At 47.4% G+C, this 15,333-nt stretch overlaps 1 protein-coding gene across 1 annotated transcript in view; it reads right to left on the minus strand.

Annotated features, from left to right (window-relative positions):
• Positions 1–13,456, minus strand: part of FAM135B (family with sequence similarity 135 member B) — a 367,515-nt gene extending 354,059 nt beyond the window's left edge. Inside the window, exon 1 of the mRNA XM_016959901.4 lies at positions 13,226–13,456. The gene's annotated coding sequence lies outside the window, so the exon portion shown is untranslated. The remainder of the gene's footprint in view (positions 1–13,225) is intronic.
• Between the last annotated feature and the right edge of the window lie 1,877 nt (positions 13,457–15,333).

Genomic DNA, 15,333 nt, shown 5'->3' on the forward strand with positions numbered 1-15,333 from the left:
TTTATTTGGGTTTCTTTATTGGCTGAGAGGGAAATGGTTTGTTTTACTTTCATGATTTATAGCTGAATTTTGAATACCCTTCACAGGGGATATCTACAGTGCAGCCGGGAAGGAATAAGTTTTGAGATCAAACAAATTTGGGGGTCAGCTTCTGGCTGACTGTGTGACTGTGAACACTATTTTGCCCTCTTGGCTTTTATTTTTTTAGGGCTAATCATGGCCCTGCATGAAGATGACATAAAAGCTTCACCTGGGGAAGTACTGTCTACAGTCTACAGCTCATAGTAGGGGCTTAGAAAGAGCTTCCTTTTCCTCTCACGCACACCACTTCCTAATTCAATGTTAATCTGTCGCTGAAAAATGGTTTTATTATCATTCTTTTTCTCCAACATCCACATGCTTTTGAAAAGAAGTGGGGGAAAGGAAGAAAAAAAAAAGAAACCTGGGAGAATCTCATTCTGTTATTCAGAAGCAATTATATTAATATTCATTTTATTCTCCCAAAAGGCCAACACAAGCTGGCCTGTTAAAATACCAAGCTTGATGAATTCTACCTTGGGCACAAGAGTCCATGGATAATCTTATCTTTATACATTTCCTTTAACAAAACTAAAAATGCAATTTGTTCTTCAGTGCATTTTATATTCTGAGTTAAAATCAACGAGGTTTCACCAAAGCCACCAATTCAGTTGCCTTCTCTCCCCTTGCAATAACACCTCAGCTAAGATGATGTGTGCTCCAGAAATTAATTTTCCAGATAACTAATATTAAGTCCTTTAAACACCAAATAGTTTTATATTTAATTTTAGTAATTTCTGATGTAACCTATTTTAGAAATTATACTTATTTCAGCAGAGTTTACAGACTGTAATTTCGATTTTCTTTTATGACTCATTGTCACACTTCTGAACATAAGCTATTGCTCAGTGTTGTCATGGGTTGATGGCCTCAAAGATCCCTAAGGCATAACCATTTCCAAAGCCACACAAGGTCCCAGAGTCTTCCCTAATGATATTCCCTTCGTCCATCCCATCCAGAGTTTCCATTCAAGGAAGAGTCACATCGAGGTTCCTCAGTTTTCAGAGTGGAGTGACAATCCGCCATCCTCTTGGTTGATATTAAGTACATACACAGATCAGCCTTTAGTCAGAATAAACATTGATTAATCTCCTACTATGTGCCAAGTATTACAATAGAAGCTGTTTAATTTTATTTTTATGTAAATTTTATTAAAAATTCCTCATGGGTTGTGTATTATCATTATTTTAGAGATAAAGGAACTAAGGTTAATACAGTTAAAGCAACATGATTGAAGTCTTTCAATCTCCTAGGGAGAAACTGAGGTTACAATCAGGTTATTGGGAAAAGTACTGCTGAAATTCCACACCATGAAACCCATGTGGGTAAGGAGGGGAGTTATAAAAAAGAGGGCTAAAGAATTGAGGGAAATGGGGAGATCACTGGGCCAGAGGAATCCAGGCAATCAAAGAACAGCAATAGCAGGAAAATTCAAAAAGCAAGCTAAGAGACGAGGCCATGTTTGACAGATCATCTGGAATGCAAAACAAGTATGATATGTGAGTGAGTGTGTGGCTAAGGGGAGTAGAAGAAAAGCTATCTGAGTAGAAGGTGGGATCCAGGATGGTTTAGGGGTCACCTACTTCGACTTGGAAAGCCTCCTAGGTAATTGCAGAAGTGGGTGGTAAACAAAACCAAGCTTCAGGTACCAAAATGATCAGTGAGTGGAGAGTAATGTGTGAACAGCTAATGCAACCCCACCAGGCTGGAAGGTACTGGTGTAGCTGGCATCCCGTTGCACTTTTGCAGGTCAGTAGATGCTTTTAAGAGACGAGCAGGAGGAGTGGCTAAGTCGGGATGAAAATCCACGTAGGGTTCCTCGGGTTCCAAGCATGGCAAAGTTTCAGGAGACATTTTTGCAGTATTTCATGACTCATCCCCTCAGGGCACAGGCATTTTTAGAGGATTAGAGGGTGGTAGGGCTGAATGATGTGAGTCCCAAAGAATGAGCCCTGGGGAATGTGTGTGTCTTAAAGGAAGACCTGGAGGGCTGTAACTGAAATACTCATTAATGTAGTGGATGCTACTGCTGACCCACCTGGTCCCCTCTACTGAGCTGGCACTCTATCACCCAGATGATTTTTTGGCTGCTAGCAGCCTGCAGTTGCTTTGTTCTTCCGAGAATTGCCCACAGCTGACAGGAGCTGCTTTTCCCAGAAATACTTGGGAGGATATGCTGCCAGAGCTGAGTCTACAGTGACAACAGCCTGGGCCCTGGCCTCAAGGAGGAAGACTGTGTGGGCCATGTGTGTCCCAGGGCATCTTGTGCCATCAGGCTGAGACTAGATATCCATGGCTGTCCTCTCCCTTGTCTAATCCTGCTTCCCTCTCTCTCCGAGGTTTCAACTGAAGGTACCTGCTCAGCCAATCACTTGCACAAGAATCTCCATTTCAGTTTCTGCATCTGAGGAACCTGACCTAAGGTGGAGTAAGCAGGACCTCTCCACGAAGACCTAGTAACTGCCCAGGGTCCCCTGGCTAACAAATATCAGAAATAGGGTGACCAACTCATCTGTGTTGTCTAGGACCAAGAAGGTTCCTGGGATGAAGGACTTTCAGTTTTCTTTTTTTTTTTTTAATTATACTTTAAGTTCTAGGGTACATGTGCACAACGTGCAGGTTTGTTACATATGTATACATGTGCCAGTTTTCAAACTGGAACAGTCCCTCTCAAAATGGTACAAGTTGATTACTCTAATCAGAACTTGGATTCAAACCAAAGTCTGCCTCACTCTAAAGGTTGTGATTTTCATTTACATGACCCTGTCTCACTAATACTCGGAAGACCTGCTGTTTTAGTTTTCACCAGAGAATACAATCACTTCGTGAAGCCCATGCAGGGACGTCTGCAGGCTCCAAAGCAGCCCCGTCCCACTTGTAGAAAAGGCATTCTTAGCTGGTCACGGAGGACTTTAGGAGATCCATACCTTCCCCCCAGCCCCCATAGGACTACTTTTTCTTTTTTCTGAGAAGAGTGGCTATAAATTTTATCAGATGCTCAAAGTGATCCTGGACATAATTAAGGTTAAGAACAATTGTCTAAGAAAACATTGCTTTTATCTCTGGATTAAGCAGAACAGTGGGGTGCTGTACTTACATCTGATGCTTAATGTCTCAAGCAGAGCTGTTTCCCAGTAAATGGCCCAGCACCCACCCGTGCATTCACAGCAGCATGGTGGGTGGGAGCTGTCCACTGCATTCCTCAAACTACTCTCATCCAAGCCCTAGGTGTGTGTGCGGGGGGTGGCGGGGGCAGGGGCTGGGCAGGGGTGGTACTTCTTTTCTGTTTCAACTGAAGTTTAAAACACACTTGTCACTTGTCAGCCAGGCACAGGGGCTCATGCCCGTAATCCCAGCACTTTGGGAGGCCAAGGTGGGCGGATCACTTGAGGTCAGGAGTTCAAGACCAGCCTCGCCAACAAGGGGAAATCCCTTATCTAACTAAAAATACAAAAAATTAGCCAGGCGTGGTGGTGGGCACCTGGAATCCCAGCTACTGGGGAGGCCGAGGCAGGAGAATCGCTTGAACCCGGGAGGCAGAGGTTGCAGTGAGCTGAGATCGCACCACTGCACTCCAGCCTTGGAGACAGAGTGAGACTCTCTCTCAAAAAAAACAAAAAAAAAGACGCCTGTCAGTGTCATCTGAGGAGATGGACAGGGGAGGTCATCCCTAGGGGGCAGGTGTCCAGCAGCAAGCAACCAGCCTACAAGGTGCCCCTGAACTGGAAGGCCACCTTCTGACCCAGGAACTGTAAATGGTGCTTAAATAGGGCTGCAGTTATTACTTTTTAAATGTAAAAAGTATTATTTTATTATTGATGATTTCTGCATGTATCCTTCTATTTTTTGACAAACATTTATTGCATGCTAAATGGGTGTCAGGAACTATTCTAAGGGTTTTGTGCAGCTGTGAGTACGGCAAAGTCCTTGCACCGTGGGAGGTCACATCTTGCAGAGGAGATAATAGAAAACAAATAAACCGATGCATCTCTACTATTTCAGATAATGATATGATAATGAATTCTTTTGAGGAAAAAAAAAAAAGCAAGCTCGGTGGCTAGAGACTACACAGGGTTATTTAACTAGGGTTGTCCAGAGAGATCACTACAAAGAGGGGACTTAGGTGAGGAAAGGGAGTGAGCCACAGGAACATCAGGGGATGATCTGTCCCAACCAGCAGTGTAGACACAAAAGGAAAAATTCCTAAGGCCAGAGGAAGCCAGATACTGTGTGTTTTTGTTTGTTTTTTTTGTGTGTGAGTGTTTTTGTTTGAGTTTTGTTTGTTTGTTGTTTGTGAGAGGGAGTCTCGCTCTGTCGCCAGGCTGGAGTGCAGTGGCGCAATCTCGGCTCACTGCAAGCTTCGCCTCCCAGGTTCAAGCAATTTTCCTGCCTCAGCTTCCCAAGTAGCTGGGACTACAGGCACGCACCACCACACCCAGCTAATTTTCGTATTTTTCGTAGAGATGGGGTTTCACCACGTTGGCCAGTATCGTCTCGAGGTCCTGACCTGGTGATCCGCCCGCCTCAGCCTCCCAAAGTACTGGGATTACAGGCGTGAGCGATCACGCCCGGCGTTTGTTTGATTTTTTGAATGAGCAGTAGTGTAGACCTTGTGGGTCTAAAGGAACACCTCTGCTTCCTCTACCTCTATACTTCTCCTAGCCAATCACTGCTACTCCCAGGTTCTCAATTATCATCTATGTGCTGAGGATTCCCTAAGTCTGTGTATTCCGCCAAACTCTTTTCTGAGTTTGATTGATATTGCCTAAAATGTATATGGATGTCATCAGAGACCTGAAACTCCACACATTCAAAACAGAACTCATCATTTCCTCCTGAAAACCTGTTCTTTCCCCTGTGTCCCCAGGCCAGTGAACAGCAGCAAAGCCAATCCATCAGACTAGGTCAGAAAATGGAGCATCGTCCTGGAGCAGACGTATTCTTCACTCTTGGACCCTGTATGTCAAGATTCTACTGACTGAATATTTCTCAAGTTGGTCCTCCTGTCTCTGTCTCTATGACCTTAACCTAGGTTTGGGCCATCTTTATGTCTAGGTACCCTAAATTTCCTGAAATAGACTCCCACCCAGTCTCCATGCCTCCTGTCTAATTTACTTTTCTCCAATGCATTCTTTATATTGCAACCAGAATGGACCATTCCAAAATGCATGTTTGTATCTGTCATCTCCCAGTTTAAGATCTTTCCACCCCTCCCATTAGCTTCCAGATAAAGAATAAATCCATTCACAAAGTGTCCAAGGGCCTGCACACCCAGCCTCTACTCACCTCTCCAGCCTTTTAGCTTCCCACCCGTCTCAAGTTCTTCACCCACACTCTCTCTGAGCCCACACATCCTACTGCCTGCAATACTCTCTCAACCCCTGCTCTCCACCCTGGCTTTCTTCTATGTGAAACAGCTCCCCCGACTCCTTATCCCACGTTTATCTATGTAACTCCTACTTTCCATTCATGTCTCATATTCGATACCTCTTCCTCCAGGAAGCCCCTCGTGGCATTCCCAAGTGGGGTTAGGTGTCCTTCTCTGCTCTCAGGTCTTATCTCTATCATAGCTTTGCCACTGTATATTATAACTGCTTCTCTACTTGTTTGTCTTCTTTAAAAGTTATAAACTTCTTAAGCATATAAACATTATCTTCTTTATCTTGGCCCCCTTCAAGCTTCTATAACAGAGGATGGGGCATAATAGGCACTTTGGAAATAAAATTTGTGTTGACTGCCTTCATTTCACAATTGGGAAAAGAAGTCCAGGGAGGTTAAGTTCCTGCTTAAAGAACACAGCTAATTCATATCAGAGTTAACCCTAGAGTACCTGTATTCAAGTTTTGATCCAATTTTCTTTCAGATACCAGACTCCACATAAAAGATAAAAACTAGTTCTTAATCTCATAAGTACAGAGTCTAGGAGGGACTCAAGATCTAGACAAGAAAGCTACAGACTGCGAAGGTCAAGCCACAGGGTTGCACTGAGTGTTGGAGAGGAACACAGGGACCTGCAGGGCCCATCAGGAAAGTGAGCCTAGCCCTGGAGACATGGAAGAGGGCGTGCCTGGGTGGGAGAACAGAGTGAGCCATGCTCAGACAGACAGACGGGTGGATAAGGGCCTTATCTGCCATCCTAGCAAGAGAACTTCCACCACAGGAACTTCCTGTCGAAAGAGCTGCACCAGGAAGACACTCCCACAAAGGAAGCCTACACCACTCTGCCTCTAGATTACCCATATGCAAAGAGTTCATCCCACCACTACCTCCCTCCAGCTACCTGGGATGACACTCACCTCTTCTCTTCACTCTCCTTGCCCATCTTCCCCACAATAACTGAAAACTAAAGACTGTAAGTTACAGTTATTCTAAGTAACTGAAGACTTAGAGAATATGACGTCACTTCAACGTCTGCTAAATATAATGAAATTAAAGAAAAAACTCCAGAAGAGAAAGAAAAATAGGCCAGGCGTGGTGGATCATGCCTGTAATCCCAGCAATTTGGGGGACCGAGGCGGGTGGATCACTTGAGGTCAAGAGTTCGAGACCAGCCTGACCAACGTGGTGAAACTCTGTCTCTACTAAAAATCAAAATTAGCTGGGCATGGTGGCACATGCCTGTAATCCCAGCTACTTGGGAGGCTGAGGCAGGAGAATTGCTTCAACCCAGGAAGTGGAGGTTGCAGTGAGCCGAGATCGTGCCATTGCACTCCCAGCCTGGGCAACAAGAGCGAAACTCTCTCTCAAAAAAAAAAGAAAGAAAGAAAGAAAGACAAGAAAAGAAAAATATTTCCTATATCACAAAGCCCAACAACAAAAGCTATATCATCAATTAAAATATAGGGCAAGACTTTAAAGAATGGGGTGGAAAGAATATGTCTAAAGTGACAAAGAAAGTGAACAGCAGAACTCAACCAGGCCCACACCCTCCAGTGTCTAGCTGGAGACCCCTCTAACAATAAATCTATAGTTTTCCGTGTCCCAAGAAATGTTTCATAAGAAATTTGATCTTGGTAGTCTTGCTATCCAATTGCCTAGTAATGCCTGGAATATTGCAGCTATGTAAGAAATAGTCACTTAATTCTAACCCACAATTTGGAACATGTCATTGTTTCTCCCTCAATCGTTTCCTCATTTTCTAATTCCCAGTCAATGCTGGGACCAGCATCTACTCTGGCGCCAAGGCAATCCTCCGTTCACTCATTCATTCATTCATTCATTCAGCAAACATTTACTGAGTGCATATTATATGAGAGGATTTGTTCTACCAGTGGGAGTTCAACAGTGAACTATGTAATATATTGATAAGTACTATAAAGAAAGAAACATCAAAATAAGAGACTGTCATTGTAGAAGTAGGTGGTAAGGGTGGGCTAATGATATGCTAAGGTGACATTTGAGTTGCAGCCAGAATAAAGTAGGGACACCCAGTGATTACCAGGGAGAAGAATGTCCCAGGAGGAGGGAGTAGCATGTGCTGCTGAAGATCAGCCAGGAGGCCAGGGTGGGTAGAGGTGAGTGGCTGTGGAGGAGACCAGGTCACAAGGTGGTGAGCCGGGTTGGAACAGGGGCTGAACGTCGTGTAGGTTGCAGGTCATGGGAAATGCTTCAGATTTTACTCTGAGTTAGAAAACCACAAAAGGGCTTTGAGCAAAGAGTTTAATCTGATTTTAGTTTTATAAAGATCTCTCTGGCTGCCTTGTGCACAGTAGACACTGGGAAGCAGAATAGAGGCAGGGACGTCAATTCAGAGCCTGGTTTATTAGTCCTTGCCTTCTTCTCTCACGGTGGGAGGATGGAAAGAAAGCCTCAGTATCAACCATGACCCCTCCTTCCTCTTGACCTATCAATGGTCAAAGGTCCCTAGAATGTCTCACTGATATTTTTGTGAGATAGGAAGCAATCTGTTCATTTCTCTGATACCTTCCTTCTGTTCCTCTCTACTATTCCTTCTCACACTATTTCTTCTCTGTCCTTCTCTTTTTCCCACCTCTCATTACCTGAAGTCAAGCATCTCTGCAGAGCCTCCTAAGAGGCCATAAAATCTTTGTTGGATCTCGCTAACCTGGCCTCTATCGCAGCTGGGGAGAACATCCTGCCCAGGTCTAGACCTTTCTGTGACTTCCTATGGCCTTCTGTTAGAGGAAAAGACTGGCTTGCAAAACTCTCAAACGTGTAACCCTACCATCTCCCAAGCCTCAACGGACACCACCTCACCCCTTGGCCTCTTGTTCCAGCCCTGCGGTTCCTTTCTCTTCCTTGCTACTTCTTGTCTCCAAGTCTCTGCATGTTGCTCTCCCTTTCTGATTGCCCTTCCCTCAGGTCTGCATGTGGAGATTCCTTCAGACTCAGCTTAGACTCTCTCTCCTTTAAGAAGGCATCCTTGACAGCCACCACCTAGGAAATATGTCGGAGGCTCCTCTTTGTTCCCGCAGACCCCCGGCATTGCCTGGTTTGTTCTTGCCAATTTCCATGCCTGATCCCCCAACTACATATTAAGCTCTTGAAAGGCAAGGACCTTGTGTTGTCTACAGTTGATTCTCAGAGTCTGGCATGATGAGTGACGCAGGGCAGGCTACTTATGCAAATGCCCTGTACCAGGCACATCACAGTACCACTCCATCCACACCGGAGGTGGAGGGAGGGCCACAGATCCCAGGCTCACAGTGCCACTTTCCTTTGTGATGCTAAAATCTCCCTCACGAGTCACTCCTGAGATGGGTGTGCAGCCACCTAGAAATTATTCATGTTTGAGCAGAAACATTTGACATTTCTGAGCACCCAGTGTCTGGGTAGCTCAGCAGATATTAGCAATGTCCGTGAATCTCTGCCAGCTCTCTCAGGTAGATCAGACTTTACACACACAATTTATTGCATTTGGAATTAAGGAGATCTTCCAGACTGGACTGAGCAGCAGAACCTCCTGCCTAGAGTAGGATAAGAATTGGACTGGGACAAGGAGTATTGAACAACTCCCTAAGTCCCTGGGTCATCTTGAGCACTTTAACTTTCTTTCTTTATCTCTTTTTTTTTTTTTTTGAGTTGGAGTCTTACTCTGTTGCCCAGGCTGTAGTGCAGTGGTGCAATCTTGGCTCAAGAGACAGAGTCTTGCTGTTGTCGGCCACGCTGGAGTGCAATGGCACGATCTTGGCTCACCACAACCTCCGCCTCCTGGGTTCAAACAATTCTCTTGCCTCAGCCTCCCAAGTAGCTGGGATTACAGGCATGTGCCACCACACTCAGCTAATTTTTGTATTTTTTAGTAGAGACAGGGTTTCATCATATTGGACAGGCTGGTCTTGAACTCCTGACCTTGTGATCCACCCGCCTCAGCCTCCCGAAGTGCTGGGATTACAAGCATGAGCCACCGCCCCCAGACTTGACTTTCTAAACTAAGGAAAATGCAAAAATAAGAAAAATTTGGTGGTAGGGCTATGGGTATATAATGCATTGAAATGTAGAGTTTTGGGTAAGCTGTGAGTCCCAACAATAACAACCACCACAAAATGGCCTGAGGGCTATAGATGTAAACTTTGTAAGGGGAAACACAGATTAGTGTATACGAGCATTGAAATAGAGCTAGAGAAGGCCATTGACATCGCCCAGGTTTTTCACAGAAGAAAACACTGAGTCAAGAAAGGTAAGGTGACCAGATCAATAGTTCTGCAAATAGTATCAGATCTGGAGTGAGGACCCGGTCCCTGAATCTAAATCTTTAGGTCATTCTGCTCCCTCCTGGTGTCTCCCATGTCTAACCAAAGGAGGTTCTTGGTGGTTGGGACCATGACCATCTTCTTAGTTCTTCTTCTCTTGTAGAACTGTAGGTGAAATAGAGGGAGGAGACTCATTTGGGGCATTTCAGAAAATTCTGGAACCCTCTATTATTGGCAATTACATCTATCATTTGCAAATTACAGATATTACATATGGAGTGCCTGGCATGGCATTTTTCTTTCTGTGCATTTCCCTATCTATCCTGAAAGGTGGCTATCATTACAATGCTATGCAGATAAGGCAGATGGCTGGGGGAGCAAAATGATTTACTGAAGGTCACACAGAGCTAGTAAGTGAAGGAGCCAGCATTTGAAGCCCATGTGATGCTGTGAAATTAGACAAGGATTTTCTCATTTTCTAGGACGAAAATTAAGGAAAAGAACAAATTTACTTAGAGTATTAATATTTTACAGTTAATGAACTACTTTTATGGCACAGCTATTAATTCGCTCCAAAACTCGACATCCCTGTGAGATGGGTATTCACATCCACACTTTATGAATGAGGAAACTGAGGCACAAGACAATCAAGTGCACTAGTTCCAGGTACCCTGAGAACTGAGATTAAATCTAGGCTATCTTAATCCAATGCTTGTGCTTTTTTACTATACTGGAGATGAAATCCCAGTGCTTGTGCTTTTTTACTATGCTGGAGCTGAAATCAAGGAAAGAAATTGAAGCGAGAGAAAGATATTTCAAGTTTAAAATATTCCATCAGATGTTTTCAGCAAATGTTACATGAAGGCCATTCAACACCAGATTTCAGTTATCCTAAAGTGCCCACTTGAAAAAAAATGAGCATTTTAAAGCAAAATATGTGCTTCTGTTCTCCTTCACTTTGCCTCAGTGGGTTGACCCTAAATAATGCACAACAAGCCATGGAGCATCCTTCAGGCTTGCCACACAGACCGAGATGGCGAAAGCAGCCAGGAATGGCCTTTCTGCAGCCTACGTCTGCACAGGTGGTCATGTTAGAAGTAAGACTCATTCACTCATTCAACAACCATTCATCATGGCCATGGCTGCACCAGGTGCTGCAGCCACAACCAAAGTCAGATAGGGAGAGGCACCTATCATTGGGAAGCATCAAATCAACAGAAAGGACAGGTATGTGTGCAAGCGATGACACAGCACAGTCCATCACAAAGGAGGTCCAGAGTGTTGTGGGAGCACATGAGAGAATCTGGGAAAGCTTTCTATAGGAAGGGGCATTTGAATTGGGTTGTTAAAGGAAGAAAGAAGTGAGAAATTGTTATTCTAGGCAGGGACACCACCATGAGCAAAATCAGGGGCATAAAAGAGCAGAGAATAGTATAAGACAGTCTTGGTTCCTTCCAGAAATTATAATTCCTTCAGCAATAAAATCAACCTGTCAGCATTCAGTCTATTTCAGTCAAATTGAGCAAATATTTGGTAAACACCTGACATTACAGAGCAGAGTTGGATGAAAGTAATCCTGCCCACGAGAAACCCACAACCCGAGGTGAACAGTTAAATGAGTCCCTACTCTGTCTAAATCTCTGTTTACACTGTGAAAAAAAAAAAAAAAAAAAACTTAATACACCCCTGTTGTGAGCAGGCCTCACTGTTTCAAACTAGACGAGTGCTGCATTTGATGGCAAAGCACTTGACCTTCAGCACTTGTAGGCAAGGTGGATGGCATGCAGCATTTTCCCCTGAGAAGCCCTCTTTATGTTGCCCTGAGTGAATCTTGGACCAGACTACAGTGTTTCCACTGTGAGTCACTGACTAATATTTCCACTCTCTTTTCATAGTTGATGGATGTTTAATGATTTGCCAATCTGAGGAAGAGAGATTCTTTAGAAAACAATAATCCCTTTTACTTGCACAAGACATTAGGTTTTAAAAAGCCCTTCCCAAACATCCTCTCCACATCCCATTGGATTGTGATTGAGCCTGGTAAACTGCAAGACTTGTTAGTTAGTATCCCCATTCTCCAGATGAGAGAAAGAAGCCTCAGTGAGGTGGAACAACTCAAGGTCACACAGCAGGTGCATGAGGAAATCAGAGTTCAAATCCATGTTTTCTGACCCTCCAATCTGGTCCACTTTCCTCTACACCTAACCATCTGCCTAAGCTCTGATAATATCATACGTATTATGACATAAATCTCCAGATGAGAGGTTGGCCAAATCACATCCCCTTGGGTAACATAACCACACCATAAATTAAAAGCCCAATTAAAGAACATAGCCTTTTAACTGGGACTTAGACTGTCCCCCGAGGCCACGATATAAAGGAAGAGCCCTTTCAAAGTCAATGGCTGCCTATCCTGGATATTACTCAGAGACCTACTTACCTACATGCACGAACTTTCAGACCCTAATTATTCACATGCTATCTTCCTTCTTCCGGGGCCCTGGTCCCAGCTGATCTGAGTTTGTAATCACTCCCCAAGCTCTGGCCCCCTCTCCAGCCTGCAGATGTAGTTAACAGTCCATCACACTGTATGGACAGCCCAGGTGCCTCTCGGCTTTGACACATCACTTAACATCAAGAGCATCATAACCTGATGGAAAACAATGCCCCCTGGTTCAAATGGACAACTGAAGCGGTGTCTCCAGCTGTCTGAAAGCGAGATAGTTTGCCAGTGGCCAAGGAGCAAGGATTGTCACTATGAGCGATGTGGTTCTTGTTTTGCTGGCAAAGTGGGGTGGGGAGCTAGAAATGAGGTGGGGAGAAGGGGAGGGCATAGTCTTGACTGCTAGCTCAAAATTTTATTTCTATTCCCATCCTATCCCTAATAGTCAACGGCAATAACATGATACTCCTGTGTCCCAAAATAATAACAGTTACTACTTGCCTTGTCTAAACATCCCCTCCAGTGACTGGGCTTGAAGCTGGCTCTACAGATCAAGAGCTGGTCCCTTTCCATGTCATAGCTGAGCTGCAGTGTCCCCGCACACCCCTGTCCCCAGCCAAGCCACAGGAAGAACGGGTCTGTGCATTCGCCTGGATCACAGGGAATCTCTGCCACTGTCCCCTCCACCCCAGTGCGGTCTCCTCCTGAGCCTGGCCCCCGGGTTCCCTGGCTCCAAGGACCCCAATGGCCAAGGTCTGCATGCGCCCTCTCAGCCTCCATCTGGGACTCCTGGGGGGAACCCCTCATTAACCCAGCCTCTCCGCTCCTTTCACAGCCCTGGCCCTTCTTATCCCCTCAAGACCTGTCCAGATGTGCAGCAAACCTGGAGGGCAGAGAGACTGGGGAAAATCGAGGGAGATAAACCACATTTTGCGGCGGAATCGCTGTTCCGTGACAGAAAGCCATCCAACTGGCAACCACGCTTGCAGAAGCGTCACTACCACCGACGAGAGAGTTTTGCAGCTGCCGACCCCGAAGCGCTCTCACCTACCTGTCTCCACTGCAGGGCTCCCCTCTCTCTCCCCCGGGGGCCGCGCTCCTGGGTCCCTCTCTCTCCTCTTTCGCCGTCTCTGGCCGCCAACACTTGCCGCGGCGGCGGCGGCGGGCGGACTGGGGAGTCCGCAGCACCTGCGAGCTGGTGTTGGGTCCCCGCGGCGAGGCTGCCTGGAGGAGGAGCGAGCGGATGCTGCCCTCGCCCGCCGCCGCCGGTGCTGATGCGGTTGCTATGGTTATGGAACCCCGCAACTGCCCCCCTCTCCGTGCAACAGCTGCCCGGCCGCGGCCTCCGGGCAGCCCCAGCGAGCGGGCGCCAGGACGCGAGGCTGTCAGCGCGGTCGGAGGAACGCAGCCGCCAGCGCCGCAAGAAAGCAAGGACCGAGCGGCTGCGCCCGCGCCGCTGGGCTGGCGCCTCCCGGGCTGCGCTCACCTCTGGCGCCCTCACTCCTCTCCTTCCTCCGCCGGGACGCGGCCAGACCTCCGCGCCGCGCCGCGCGCCCTCGCGGCCGGGAGAGCCCGCCCTGCTGCTCCCGCTGGCTCCGCTCCGCAGCCGCTGCGCACCGCGGGGGTAGACGCTGCGCGACTGGCTGGCGGCGCGGCTCACGCGCTCCCACCTCGGTCCCTCTCCGCCGCGAGGCCCTGATGGGAGCCCGGGGCGGGCCGCCCGGCGGCCAAACCCCGCCCGCTCGGCCGCCCGGGTGCCCAGGGCGCAGGCTGCGGCCCCGCGTGCGGCCCTCCCAGCCTGACCGGCGCGAGCATGCTCAGTCCCCGCGGCGGGGCTGCCCTCTCGAGCCAAGACCCCAGGCCTCGGGCAGGAAAAGGGTCCCTGCAGATCCCCGGGGGCGGGGCGCGGCGGAGAACTGGCCGGGAGGGGACTGTTGAACTTGGAAGAGAAGCCCAGGCAACAAGTAGATGCCTGAGAAAGGGTAAAAGCGCTGAGCAACCCATACCTCCAATGCGAAGTCAGCAGTGGCCTTCAACCAGCCAGCCGGCCCGTCATCCGATGGGCGCTTCACTTCATGCTGAACGTGGGGGTTCACAGACGTGTGAGATTCTGTCCACGGAGGAGGGAGAGGAAGATTGGGGAGGGTTAAGCCAGCTCCCGTCTACTGAGCATTCTTAAGGGGCATTGGGAACTCTAATTATCACCACCACTGTGCTGGCAAGTTCTCGTGGCATGCCTGTGACAGATGACAAAACAGCCTTAGAGAAGGAGCCAAGACTGGGACTCGGAAGCCCGGTGACCCGTCCACTAGACTCGGCTGCACTAACTCCACCCAGGAGGAGGCAGGGAATGGAACCAGGCATTAGAGGATGACTGTGTCCCCCATTAGACTGGGCTGCACTAACTCACACCCCAGGAGGAAGCAGGGAATGGAACCAGGCAATTGCAGTTGGCAGGAGGAGTCTCTAACCCAGTCAGGCTGGGGGCAGGGGCAAGTAATTGGGGAAAGATACCTGAAAAAAAGGCATAAGAACAAATGAGTGGGGCGGTGAAGGGTGGAGAAGACTGCTCTTTCCAGGACAAGAGGAGCAGGGTACAGAGGCCTGAAGGCAGGACAGAACAGCAGGAACCTAGCAGCAGCAGGCAAGGAGAGGTGAGGCAGGCGAGTGGTGAGGTTTACAGGGCAGCCGCTGCACACCAAAGGCCTTGCGATCCAAGTGAAGGGGTTGGAATTTGACAATGTGACCCTTAGGATGGGAGGGGAATGGGGAAGGTGGTGGGGAGGAGGGCAGTGAAGCAGTTTAAGCAGGAGAAAGGCTGGGTGGGAATGAAGGGAAGGTCACCTTAGTTGAAGTGTGTGTGGTGCTGGCTAGGGTGGGGATTAAGGCTGCAGAAAGGGGTGTCCTAAGGAGGCTGTTGACATAGTGGGCCTGGGCAGATGGAGGCTCTGAGCTATCTACCCTGCTTGTCCTCCCCACAGCACCCAGCAAGCCCAGGGCAATGCATACCCTCAGTAAATGTTTGGTGAATGGCAAATAAATATGAATTTCTCAATAGAGAAAATGGGTGCTTTTCTTTTACAGTATTTGTCTCTTAAATGTGTTCATAACCATGTGGCATTTATTTTGCTATTGACATTGCATTTTTATGCAACCTTA

The sequence above is a fragment of the Pan troglodytes genome, chromosome 7, assembly GCF_028858775.2.
Source record: "Pan troglodytes isolate AG18354 chromosome 7, NHGRI_mPanTro3-v2.0_pri, whole genome shotgun sequence".
Taxonomy (NCBI): Eukaryota; Metazoa; Chordata; class Mammalia; order Primates; family Hominidae; genus Pan; species Pan troglodytes.